The 12,146-nt window shown below is 42.4% G+C and overlaps 1 protein-coding gene across 2 annotated transcripts in view; it reads right to left on the bottom strand.

Moving 5' to 3' along the window:
- LOC121608959 (cGMP-dependent 3',5'-cyclic phosphodiesterase) overlaps window positions 1–12,146 on the bottom strand; it is a 100,888-nt gene that overhangs the window by 69,743 nt on the left and 18,999 nt on the right. The window lies entirely within an intron of this gene.

The raw sequence follows: 12,146 nt of genomic DNA on the forward strand, positions 1-12,146 counted from the left end.
GGCTCTCTGCACGTATGTGTTTTTGTCCGTCTGTCTTTATGCGTTCTTATGAAAATTGTCTGTAAGTGTGTGCCTTTTTATAACCTAGGGATGTGTATCGCTAGGGAATACCTTCACACCCTCGGCCCGACAGATGCTGTGGCAGCTACTGCTCCGCCGAGCCTCTCGCTCGCTCCTGGCCTTCAGCCCACTCATAGACAAACACACACCACAATATACTGCACAATCACACTCGCACACAAGTACACACACACCTAATCATAATTCATACAGCCATAGCCGGAGGGATAGACTGGGGACTGAGGTGGCAGGGGAGGGAAAGAAAGGGATAAGGGGAAGGAGAAAATGGAGTGAGGTTATTAAAAACAGATGTATTTACTGATATATAATTGCCACCTGAGGTTATCGAGCTGCCCTCCTGTCTCCCTCCTTCCTTCTCCTCCTCCAGTCCTCTTTCACTCTCTCTTCCACACTGTCTGTCTGAGTTGTAGTGTCAGATCCCTCATCCATATTCAGTGCCGAGGCCATCTGTGTGCCTCCAATATGCATGGACCAGCCTGCCAGAGTCTCACTGCCAAGCTTACAGCCAGCCAGTGTTAGAAGAGAATGCTGGTGTCATTTTGAGTCAAGATGCAGCCCGTTTACCTCTGCCTATGCATTTTGCAACGCACGTCGCACTTAATTACTCCTATTTTTGCTCCTTTTGTCAAACCCAGCTTGCCCGCCGGCTGATGGAGATGCCCAGAAACGAGATGTGACAAAATCTGCAAAGTGACGTGTGGTTTCTTAGCGGACACTTGTGTCAGGTGGTCACGTTATGTCACAGAGGACTGCAGTGATTGGTGTAAAGTTTTGTCCACATCCTATATTTACTGACATCACCCTGCGGCATCCTTCATTCAGTCAAAGAAATATTCTTCCTCCAGTGAGAGGTTCCTGAATGTTTGCACTGATCAGAAAATAACAGAGACACAGCAAAACAGCAAATAACACAGCAGAGAAAATGACAAAATGCAGGCTCTTTGTTAACATGGATGATGCAGCTTGGGTGATTTTGAAGCCTGCAGAAGCGGTTTCTCACACTGTGAAAAGAAGCGATAGAGGCAAAGGGCTTGTGAACGAAGGAAAATGAGCCCAGATACTTCCAGTTATTCTGATTGTGTGCAGCACATCCAACAACTGATCTAACAGCTGATGTTAAACCACCCATGGTAGCAAACCACCACAATAGCCCGTCTTCACTTTGCTTCCATGGCATCAGGCAGTAAAGACACACACAAAGACGCACACACATCCTACAAAACAGTTGCAGAACAGATGCCTGAGAGCAGGACCTCATGGGAATATGTGTGCTATTTTCTAAAAATCTGGGAAGAAAAAGAGCCTGCATCCTCGTTCTCTGCTCTCTGTTTCCCGTTCTCCGTCGTGGCTTCATTTCTCTGCATTTTCACTTTCCACCCTGGAAAAAAAAGTGCACAGCAAGTAGGGAAATCACAGCCTTTAGCTAAGCGCAGGTGACCCCCGCGACATGCTGTGTTCAGCAGCAGCGCGCTCATTGTGAACTGCCGCCTGTCGTTTGTGTTCCTCGTGATCAGTGGCTCGAGGAAAGAAGCTTTCCACCAAAGATAAAGGTATGCAGTCAATATGATCAGATAGTTCATGCTCAGGCAAGCACACATGCTCTAGAACTGGCTTTACCTAATATACCTACTAGCTAGTAACATTAGTGTCGCTGGTGGGCTTTGGTGTTGAAATGTAAAAAACAAGTCTTGACATTGGTTGTGCTAGAAAAACAACATTAAGTGAACTGTAAGGACTGCAGTGTAGAAAAGAGAATATCATATTTTTGGTTGTTGGTTTTGGGGGAAGGGAAGGGTGCTTTTCTTTCTCTTCTACTGTTTTGTCCTGTGTAATACTCTGAAATGCTAAATGTACCTACTCCACTGCATTCACATTTATTGCTCTTGAAGGGGGCATCTGTGAAATGCTTACTGTCATCTGAAAGAACCAGTACATCACTGTGGCCGTACTGTTCGTTTCTCTCAGGTGCATTTGGCCGCTCAGTCAGTCAATGGTTGCTCGACTGACGGAAACCCTCCGGCACACGACCCTGAATTTTAAGCCGTCCACCTTCCATCTATGATGTGGATTAATTAGCAGAGCCATACAGAGGCTACTAAATGCCTAAAATGTGGTATCAGGTCATATAGAATGTATTTTCAAATTAAAGATAACATTTTAATTAAATACCACAGCAGTATTTTGTACTTCATTTTGATTCATTTCATGAGCAAGTATTTGTAATTTGTAACAAGTTTTTGATGTATTTCTGGCCATCTCTTTCACTCTTTCTCTTGTTTCTTCCTCAATTTTTCTCCGTCTCTCTGCCAGTTCAACACGTACCCACTCTTCTTGTTATGAAGCCAATTAGTGTAACTGAAATAGTTTCCATGGCGACAGAGGTGCTAATAATAACAGACACCCCCACAGCAAGGGCTGGTGAAGAACACACACATACACACACGCGTGCACACACGTATGCGTGCACACACACGTATCCACAAACGCCCTGCATGGAGAGGAGCTTGCAGTGGATAACAACTATCTATCAAGGCCTAAACAATATGGTAAAAAATATATGCATTCGTGCGTGTTTTCAGTTGTTACTGGGAGGAAGGGAAGCAGATGGGGAGCAGTGCAGAGTCCGTGTGTAGCGTAGCATGTACTCCAGTGACAGTGATAGTCAGTTTGATCTCTAATGCTGAGTTGACTCGATGCCGAGAATGGAAATTTGCTGTTACAGCCCATATTTCTAAGAGGGACGACCGCCTGCTGATCGACTGTTAATCTATTGCGATAAGGTGAAAAAAAACACCTTCCCCACAAACCGAGCTGGAATCAAAGATCTACTGCTGACAAAGACAAGAGATCACGTCACCTCACATACACAGTTAAAAGTTCTGCTTGACCACACTGAGAGGCTACAGGTGATGGCTGGCAGGATCCCAGCATGTTTATCTGTGAAAGAAACTAACTGGTCAATATTTGCACTCTAAAGAAAATTGCAGGAAGATCAACAAAACAAACTGGCCAACCATTTTCATGCCATAGTGAATCTTAAGCAGACTCGCCATGCCAGGAGTACAAACTGAGAATGTGTCTGATGTCAGGTACGATAAAGGTTTACTTTGATCTGGTGCTTTCAGCTTGCGGACTTTAACTTGTAGAGGACGAAAAGAAAATGAAGAGGTGCAACCAGAAACAGTAACTGGTTGAAATCAGTAATTCGCAGGGCTGAACATTCGAACGGGTCTTCTGATGCCAAATTACGGTGACAAAGCTGAACAGCTGCTACTAAAGTCTGATAGCTTCAGCAATGGTGCCAAACACACCAGACAAACTACAGGTGATGGAGTTTTGTGCTTCGTCAGGAGATTGAAAATGGAACCAACCCTGTTAAAATTCAGAAGCAGCTAAAACTTCAGTCACGCTCCAGGGATGCGTCACACTTCCCCTTCGCCAATTCCATTGATATCAGCAACAACGAACACGTTGTTTTACACACTAATGAGAGTTTAATATCAGCTGTGTCTGTTTTATCACGTCTGCTTCAGGGTCTCATTGCTAAAATTACATTGTGTTATATCGATTCAGTACCGGCTCACCTCGGGACCCTTTTTCCTTTCAGCTCTATCCCTAGCGTGGAGATCTGTAAGGTTTTAAAACATATTGATGCAAAAAAAGTCATCTAGACCTGACAGCTTGGATCCCAATCTTTAAAGTTTGCAGCGGATTATATTAATGAGCCCATTGCTTATATTGTTAATCAAAGACTTCTGACCAGTTCCTTTTCCAAACAGAGGAAAGCTACCTATGTGCTCCCAATCCTTAACAGGATTGTCACACATAAGATTAACTCCTAATTGGAGTTGACAGAAAATTGCTAATTTAGCATGAAAGTCAGGTCTAGCAGCATTGATGCAGCCACGTGAGTAACGACTTTTAGTATCATTGCTGTGTGCAGAGGGCATTCATTGATTTACATATTGTATTTGTATAGCTGTGGATCAGTGCTACTTCATGGACAGCTTGAGGAGCTTCCCTGCACATGAAACGAAGTTTGTTGAAACAGAAAGTTGTGAATGATGCTTCATGGCCAACATGAGCTTTCAGTTTTTAGAAACGAGATCAGGAAGGACATGTGACTTTGCGCAGGCAATGTTCTCGTCAGCTTTCCTGCCTCTGAGTCAGGGGTCCCTCAAACAAATGGTTTGTAATAAGAGCAAGCAAGTACCTTGTTACACGTTGGGAATGGACTCAGTGAAGGGGTGTCACCATACAAGCATTTAGGTGTATTGGATGATGAGTGTACACTGGAAATCAGCTGAAGACACTGAAGGTCACATGTATACTGCCATCGTATGTGAAAGGGACAGTTCAGCTCTTCAGATCCTCTAAGTCCTGGAAGAGAGAGGGCTATACTTTATCAAGTAAAAGCTGGATCAAGTCCAAACCAAATCAAAATTAGTCAAGTTACACCAATTTTCAGCTTTATGATGCTTGATAAATACAAGCCAGAGACTCACAGTCATCATCAAGCCTGCAGAGGCCGCAAACTGAGGGTCACTCGGTGTCACCTCCTGTCTCCTACAAGCACCTGTTGATCATGCTGTCTTTTTTAAGAGTTAGGCAACTTTCTAACTTTTGAATCTGAAGGGATTTCTGAGGCCAGGGCAGGAGGAAATACCCCAGAGTCTGAAAGCACTCCACTGCTCTGTCAGAACAGAGACGCTCAGAAAACACTGCAGGTTCACACTCTGAGCAAATGCCAAGAACATCTACCAAGAGATTTAATGTTCTGTAATACTTCTTTAATCCCCTTTTCCTGTCTTTCTGCATACCATGGGGAGGTAAAAGGACAGAACGTGTTCATCTTGCTCAAGCAAGCTTCAGAAGTCATTTGGCTGCATTTTAGCCACTGTGCAATTACAGAAGGTGGTTCGACATACACAAGGACATTTTATGGGAAAATTATCACCAACTGGTCGGTTGAAACTCAAACAAAGAAAATGCAGCTGTTTGCACACAAAAAAGATAGAAAATGCTAAATGTTGGTCTAAATGGGACTGAAATTATGGACAAACAATCTGGTCAAAAACAGCAGATATGTGGGTGTTTGGTTGGGCTAATACTTGTAGTATTAAGAGAAAACTCACAAACATACAGCATACTGATTGGACAGGATTAAAGTCAATGACTCGTGCTTGCAATATTAAATTCATCCAAACTTCCCCAGAGAAATAAATCCTGAGCAAACAGGGCTAGATGGAGATTTTGGTATTTGTGTCATTCAGCTTAAGAGTTACTTTGCATGTAGTCTAGTCCCTTCCTCGATCTCTCCACTGTATACTGTCCTTTAAGAAGCAACTGGCTGAAAAATAATGTATTTCAAAAGTGGTTTTCTCTGTTGAGCATCTTTGAGAGATCAACAGACAGACACTGGAGAGGCGAGAGTGGTTGAAAGAGAAAACGAGAGAGGAGCGGTGCTGAGGGACAGACAGAAGGACAGAGGGAAGAAATTATGGCTTGGAGGGAAAGACAGGAATGGATAAAAGCAGAGGAAATGTATTAGGTGAGAGGCCGAGAGTCTTTTTTTGCGCTTTGATGCTGTAAATAAATGCCATCATCAACAATGAGAGTGCCTTTAAATTGATTTGACTTTAAGGTGAGAAGTGAGAGAAGAAGAGACAAAAGAGAAGAAGGTGGTCTCCTGAGGTGTGGATGACGCACAAAGCAGACCGGGATCAGAGTGACAAAGCAGCAAAGAGACATCTCTCTCACCTTATTTCACCTCCACGAAGTCCAACAGCCTGCAGGGAGGGAACAAGCAACTCCAGCCACAGACGACACTTTATGCAAAACTGACCGGAGTTCACCGGCTGTTTAGTACACACTGAGAAACTTGATTAGTTTTTTGAACGAGGAAATTTGAAGTTTCTAATAAAATATATAATCTAATAAAAATGTTAATGTAATTGAATTGACATTTGTTTCCGAGGCAGCTGGGAGTATGTGTCTGTCTTCTAGCAACAGGTTTAAAATGGGTTCGGACGGAACACAAAGCTAATTTTAGATTGCGATTTTCATACACATTGAAAAGTCTGTAGTGCCGCAAACAGATGCACAGTCGCTCCAGGTGGCGTGAACTGAAGCAAAGCTGTTTTCCTGAGTTGAAAGTGTTTCAGTTTAATGGTACACTCAGTCAGGGCTGGAGAATGGCATTGCCTATCAGAGGGTCAAGTAGATTTAAGAAGGCACAGGCTGATACTGACTTCCTTGTGAAACAACACCGATTCCTAAAAAGTTGGGACGCTGTATAAGACATAAATAAAACTGAATGTTCTGTTGGACATATACTCAATTGAAAACATAAAAAAATATATAATATATAGTCACGTTTGACCTCATCAACTTCATTGATTTTTGTAAATATCTGCTTCTTCTGAATTTCAAACACGTTGGGACAGGAGCAAAAAAAGACTGGGAAAGTTGTGAAACGCTCCAAAAACACCTGTTTGGATCATTCCACAGCTAAACAGGTTGATTGGTAACAGGTGATAGTATCATGATTGGGTATGAAAGGAGCATCCTGGAAAGGCTCAGTCGCTCACAAGCAAGGATGGAGCGAGGTTCACCACTTTGTGAACACATGACTGTATTATACCACATGGTCTCAGGAACACTTTGCAAAACTGTCAGTAAAGCATGAGTTTATGTGATCGTGTAAAGTAAATGCTTTCAGCAGACCATTAAAAGGCCTCTAAAAATAAAATATTGTTGTTAAATATTAAATATAAGTATTACTTACTCATTGTCAAACTGTTCTTCCTTGCATACGTTTTGTTTATTGGACTGCCCTTTTGAAGATACTACGCTGCTTTTCTTTAACGCAACTTAGCTGCAGCTGCATCCATACAGCATCTCTGCTGGCAGGCTTTCAAACTGGCAAAATAAAACTGCACAAGTAAGAAATAATCTATAAATTCATGTCATAAAAGAATCACCAGCAGAGGCCTCTTTCGAGATTAAATGAAATGAAGCTTTTTCTCACGGCGTCAATGTTTTTCAGCGGAGAGTACACACTATGCCCAGAGCCATCACACGGTTCTTCACTTCCACCAATATGATAGGGGAGCTGCTGTGGTGACAGCTTGAGGAAACTGTCTGAATCCTATTTTCAGGAAGAGTCCCTTGATGGCTCTGGAGTAACTGGAGCTCAGACACAAAGCAGAAACAGATTTTACTATAACAAACAGAGTCAGTGTGCTTCCCCACGTGACAGACAGCTGCCTGTTCGGTGTAGTTAGGTCACAGGTTAAAGACACTTGACTACCAAAATAACAGACCAAAAAAAAACCTGAAAGCGGTACTGATGCAAGGTTACAAATGAATTAATATTAATATAGCTACTTATGCAGCTGATCTGAGACAGATGATACCAAACTCTTGCTGATGCAGACATTGCTGATTTATATTTGTTGGTACTTTAACTGCTAAAAGATGCATGATTTGACATCAAGTGAGCCGGTTTGTGTCTTAGATTTTGGTTAAAGTTGATTCTTTCTATCAGATTTCATGAGCACTAACGCCTGCTGTAGCCCATACTGCCACCCATTTTGATACCATTCTTCCCCCAGTGGTAGCTGGTCATCCTCTAATCACAGAGTTGCAGCCCACATAGCAAACTGCACAAACAGTTCCCTATAGGCTTGAAAGGTGGCTGCAAACAGTTGGTGAAGTAGTTTAATCCTTCAGGAGGAGCAGCAGCTGTGATCAGCTTAAATTCACGTGTGTTATAATGGACACCAATGGTGAAAGTCTTCAAAAAGTGAGAAGAAAATTCAGATGTTGCACTACGTTTTTTAAAATGAGGGGTAAATAAGCTCTAAAGAGGCCAATATTAAGGGTGCATTCAGTCCATTTTTGACATCAGCCACAATAGCAAACTGTAACTATAATCAGACTAAAAGCATAAGAAAAGAAATTATTTTATTGAATCAGGAATCTTGAACATTTCTGCATGCTAAAAAGGGCTGAATGAAGCCTGTTTTTGAGGCCACTTGTCTGTTCTTTGTTTTTCTTTCCTTCCTCCAAACAACAAAACTGGCCATCTCCTCTTTCTCTCTAACTCTCTATCTTTTTCTCTTTCTATCTACTGTAACTGTCACTTCCTCTGTTGAATGATTTTACCCTCACTCTTGACACTTTCTTTCTGGCTCGCTTCATCTCTGCCACGTTGATGTGAATTTACTGGTGAAAGGAAAGGGTGAGAGGGTCGGAGAGGGAAAAGGCTTTTACTCCTGCGCTGCCTCCCAGAGCGGAGGTCAGCTTTTACCACTGGACCAGCAGCAGGGTTTAAAAGGGTGTCAAAAAAACTGCGCAAACACACCCACGCGCATGCACACACACTCAGGTATATGCACGCATAAAAGAGACAAGATGGAGAACACAGTCGCAGACACTGCTGAAACACACACAGACAACATTATGCACAAACACAAAGACACAGCCGTGGAAACACACTTATTGTTTATTCACACGTTTTTTTCCTACATCCTGCTGTATTTTTCTCTTTCATACAAACAATGTAGCCTCTTCACAGCCCAATCACAGCTACAAATCACAAGTGCAAATCACGAGGTCATGTGTGCAAGGACAACGGCAAATCAAAATTAAACTTGTTATTTGTTCATATTTGCGCTGAAGTAGGGTCAAACGAAGTGCTGTTGTCACTGATTTGGCAGTAAAATAAAAATAGGAGAGGAAAAGTAAAAATAAATGACATTATTTTGATAGTTGAGGAGGGCTGCTGAATCATCTGGTGATCTTGGCTCAGGACATACTGTCATCCTTGTAATAATCACATTGTCTTTTTGTTGTCGATCGAATGATGGTACTGGTGAAATTATTTTGTAATTGTATTTAATTTATGCCACGGAGCATCTAAGAGCATTTTTTTTTTCATCAAGATATGAACACCTCATATTTCACCGCTGTAACTGCTTCGCCATCTCATCTTGTTGTGCCCCTCATTTCACCTTTGCAGCGTATGAACTGTGCTGATCACAGAGAGAAAAAAACGGGGAAAAGTGCATTTCAAGGTCATGAAATACCAACATGTGCATGTGCATAGTGCAGCTTGTACTAGCCTTTGCACCCCAATCCCCTCTCTCTCTCTCTCTCTCTCTCACTCCCTCTAGCTCTTCCTCTTAAACACACACACACACACACACACAGAGAAACTTACTGACGATGAAGAAACTTGTAGAAAAGTTGGAACTTTCTGAACTCACACTGAAAATAGACCCACACACCTACACGCAAGAAGTCTCAATCAGTGCGTTTCCTCACAAGTGTTCCTCACAGCATATATGAACAGTATCTGCGGCTGCATACACTGCATGTGAGCGTGTGTGTGTGTGTGTGTGCGCGTGTGTGTGAGTGAGTGGGCGAATGATCTTTGACACGAAGTGCTGAAAAGAATCTCATAATGAAAAAGCGCTCGCTAACACATAGAACGCAAAAAAGGAGAAACCGCAACATGCACACCGACACAGTGCGCACATTCATCACGCGTACACACACACACACACACACACACACACACAAAGCAGCACTGATAGACAGATAGGCAGGAAGAGAAAGAGCGAGAGAGATGAAGAATCATGTTTAGAGAAATTGCCTCTGGCTGAGGATCAGTAAATAGGCTCTGTTATTATGTGTATCAGCGCAGAGGGCTACTGTACACTTTCATTATTAAAACAACATATTTCATCCCAGCTGAATTATATGTCAGTGGTTCTGTAGTGCTGAAATAACACACTCGACTTGACAAACACTTATTCCACACACATACACCTTCCCTGCAGCCTTCTTCCTTCCATCTCTGTTTTATGTCTCCATGCTTGATTACAGAAAGCACGACTTTAAAAAACAAGTCATCTCACTTCCAGGCCTACTTCAATTTCTCAATCATTTCTAGGGGGGGAGAAAAAACCCCACTTTGACCCTCATCAGAGCCCCGTGGCTGAATAATGTCCACACATGCTGATAAGAAGGTGGCAGAGGTGCAAAACACTCTGTCCGCTGTGGACAATTATTAAACATTGACGTTCCATTATTCTGGTCTTGATTTGGTGGTGGTGGCCCTACAATTTCTGCTTCCTGTCATGAATAACACATCTTCACTTCCCATCGCCCCCACATTGACATGTCTAAGTGACAGTTGCCACGGTGATAAACAGCATTGAGGAGGAACAACAACCTGATGGAAAGATGGAGAAGAACAGCACAATGCAGTACATTCATTCTCCTCTCTCTCTCTTTGTCCCTCTGATTATCTACATATGTCTGTTTTATCTGTGTTTCTGCAGCAATCTTAACATTTATTTCAGTTTCTTTCCGTTTCGGTCCGTCCGCCTCGCCCACCCACTCTTTCTATTTCCTGCCTCGATCTGTCTCTCTCTTGCTGTCTTGCCCAGATGTATGTGTGAGTCCAGGATTTTAATGGTGATTACATAGGGATGGTGTGTTTTTGTCCATATGCATGTGTCTGTTATAGCAGAGCTATTTTAATGATTTTCCATGATATGGCTGAAGGGGTCTAAAGACTAATGAAGAGACTGCCTGGTGGTTGTGGTCGTTAGAAGGAGACCACCTCTGTGTGTCTACGCTATAAACTGGTATTGGTCCACAGGGGTCCAATGTTGATGCTAACTAAAATGTGCCACACTACACCCACACATGCACACACTAACTAACCCAGTGAGCAAATCTAAAAATAGGGGAGATGTATTAATTATCGGTTAAGCAGTGGGGAGATCGATGGAGTAGAAGATTCAATCTGAATTACACTGCTGAAAAGAAAAGATGAGAAAACAGATGCAATGTGATGGGTCTGCTGTTCTGAACAAATGTGGGAAAAGGAGATTTTCTGCTCTATTTACAACTATTCTACAGTATAATTTTAAACCCACAATAACAGCACAAACAAGTTGTGAACAACGTCAACAAAGTTGATGACTTATTAGCAAATGGTTGCTTTTTTATACATCCAGCAGTGATGGAGTAACATTGTCCATCACTCGTTTGGAGTCGCTCTCTGTCCACCTGACAAATGTTACAGTAAATCCAATATTCCCTCTCTTTTAGCTCCACTTTTGATCTCCACCAACTCCTGAGGGAAATATCTGGCTCTCTAGCTGCTAAATGCTCCACTATGTTCACCAGCGAGTCGCTAAGTGTGTCTGTCTGCCGTTAAGTGCTGAGCAGGTAGTGTACTGTGGGTCTTTAAGAGCGTTTTCTCTGAAAACAGCTGCCTGCAGCATCCAAAACGCTTTGAGAGTGGACCGAAACAGTAAAGTAGCGGCCAGACAGCTAAGCAATTAGCTGACACTCACTAAGCTCCATATAGCCGGGAGGAGCTGCAGATTCAGGTGATAATTCTCTGCAGGCTCATCAGTGTGAGCGCCACTTTCACATTTTTTTCATGTAGTCTTTTGTTGCATTGTTATCATAAAATATATCAATTATAAGCTCCTCAACTTTCTGTTAGCTACTAACATAGGTTTGACGAAAGAAAATGTTGTCAAGGCACCTGAAAATTGACGATGACAAACACCGGCCACTTTATTAGATCTACTCTAATGTGATCCAGTACAACAGCTCTGCCATGAATTCTGCTTTTACAAAGCTTATAATGTTTCAGCTTTTATTGACAGTGTCAGAGAGGCAACATCTAATTAATGTTTATCATTGAGGTTGTAGTGGGTGGTGGTGTCGTATTGCAGTGCAATATTCTGCCTCTCTCATGTATGTAAATGGGGTGGACAAAATATTAGAAACAGCTCTCAATGTAATGCAGTGTGAGTGTTAAATTTCAAAGAATGCATTTTTCATCGACAGTAGTATAACAACTTGGTATTTCTATTCTTTCCCACTGTAGTCCAGCGATGGAGAAAACAGTCACTCTTCAGTGTAGTGAAGCGGTTCTTCACATGTAAAGCAGACTCACAGGAACTGGCCTGGTTGCATACTCAAACCACTGAAATTACAGATCCATTACACATTTTAGAGTAACTCTGGAG

Source organism: Chelmon rostratus, chromosome 7, assembly GCF_017976325.1.
Source record: "Chelmon rostratus isolate fCheRos1 chromosome 7, fCheRos1.pri, whole genome shotgun sequence".
Classification (NCBI taxonomy): domain Eukaryota; kingdom Metazoa; phylum Chordata; class Actinopteri; order Chaetodontiformes; family Chaetodontidae; genus Chelmon; species Chelmon rostratus.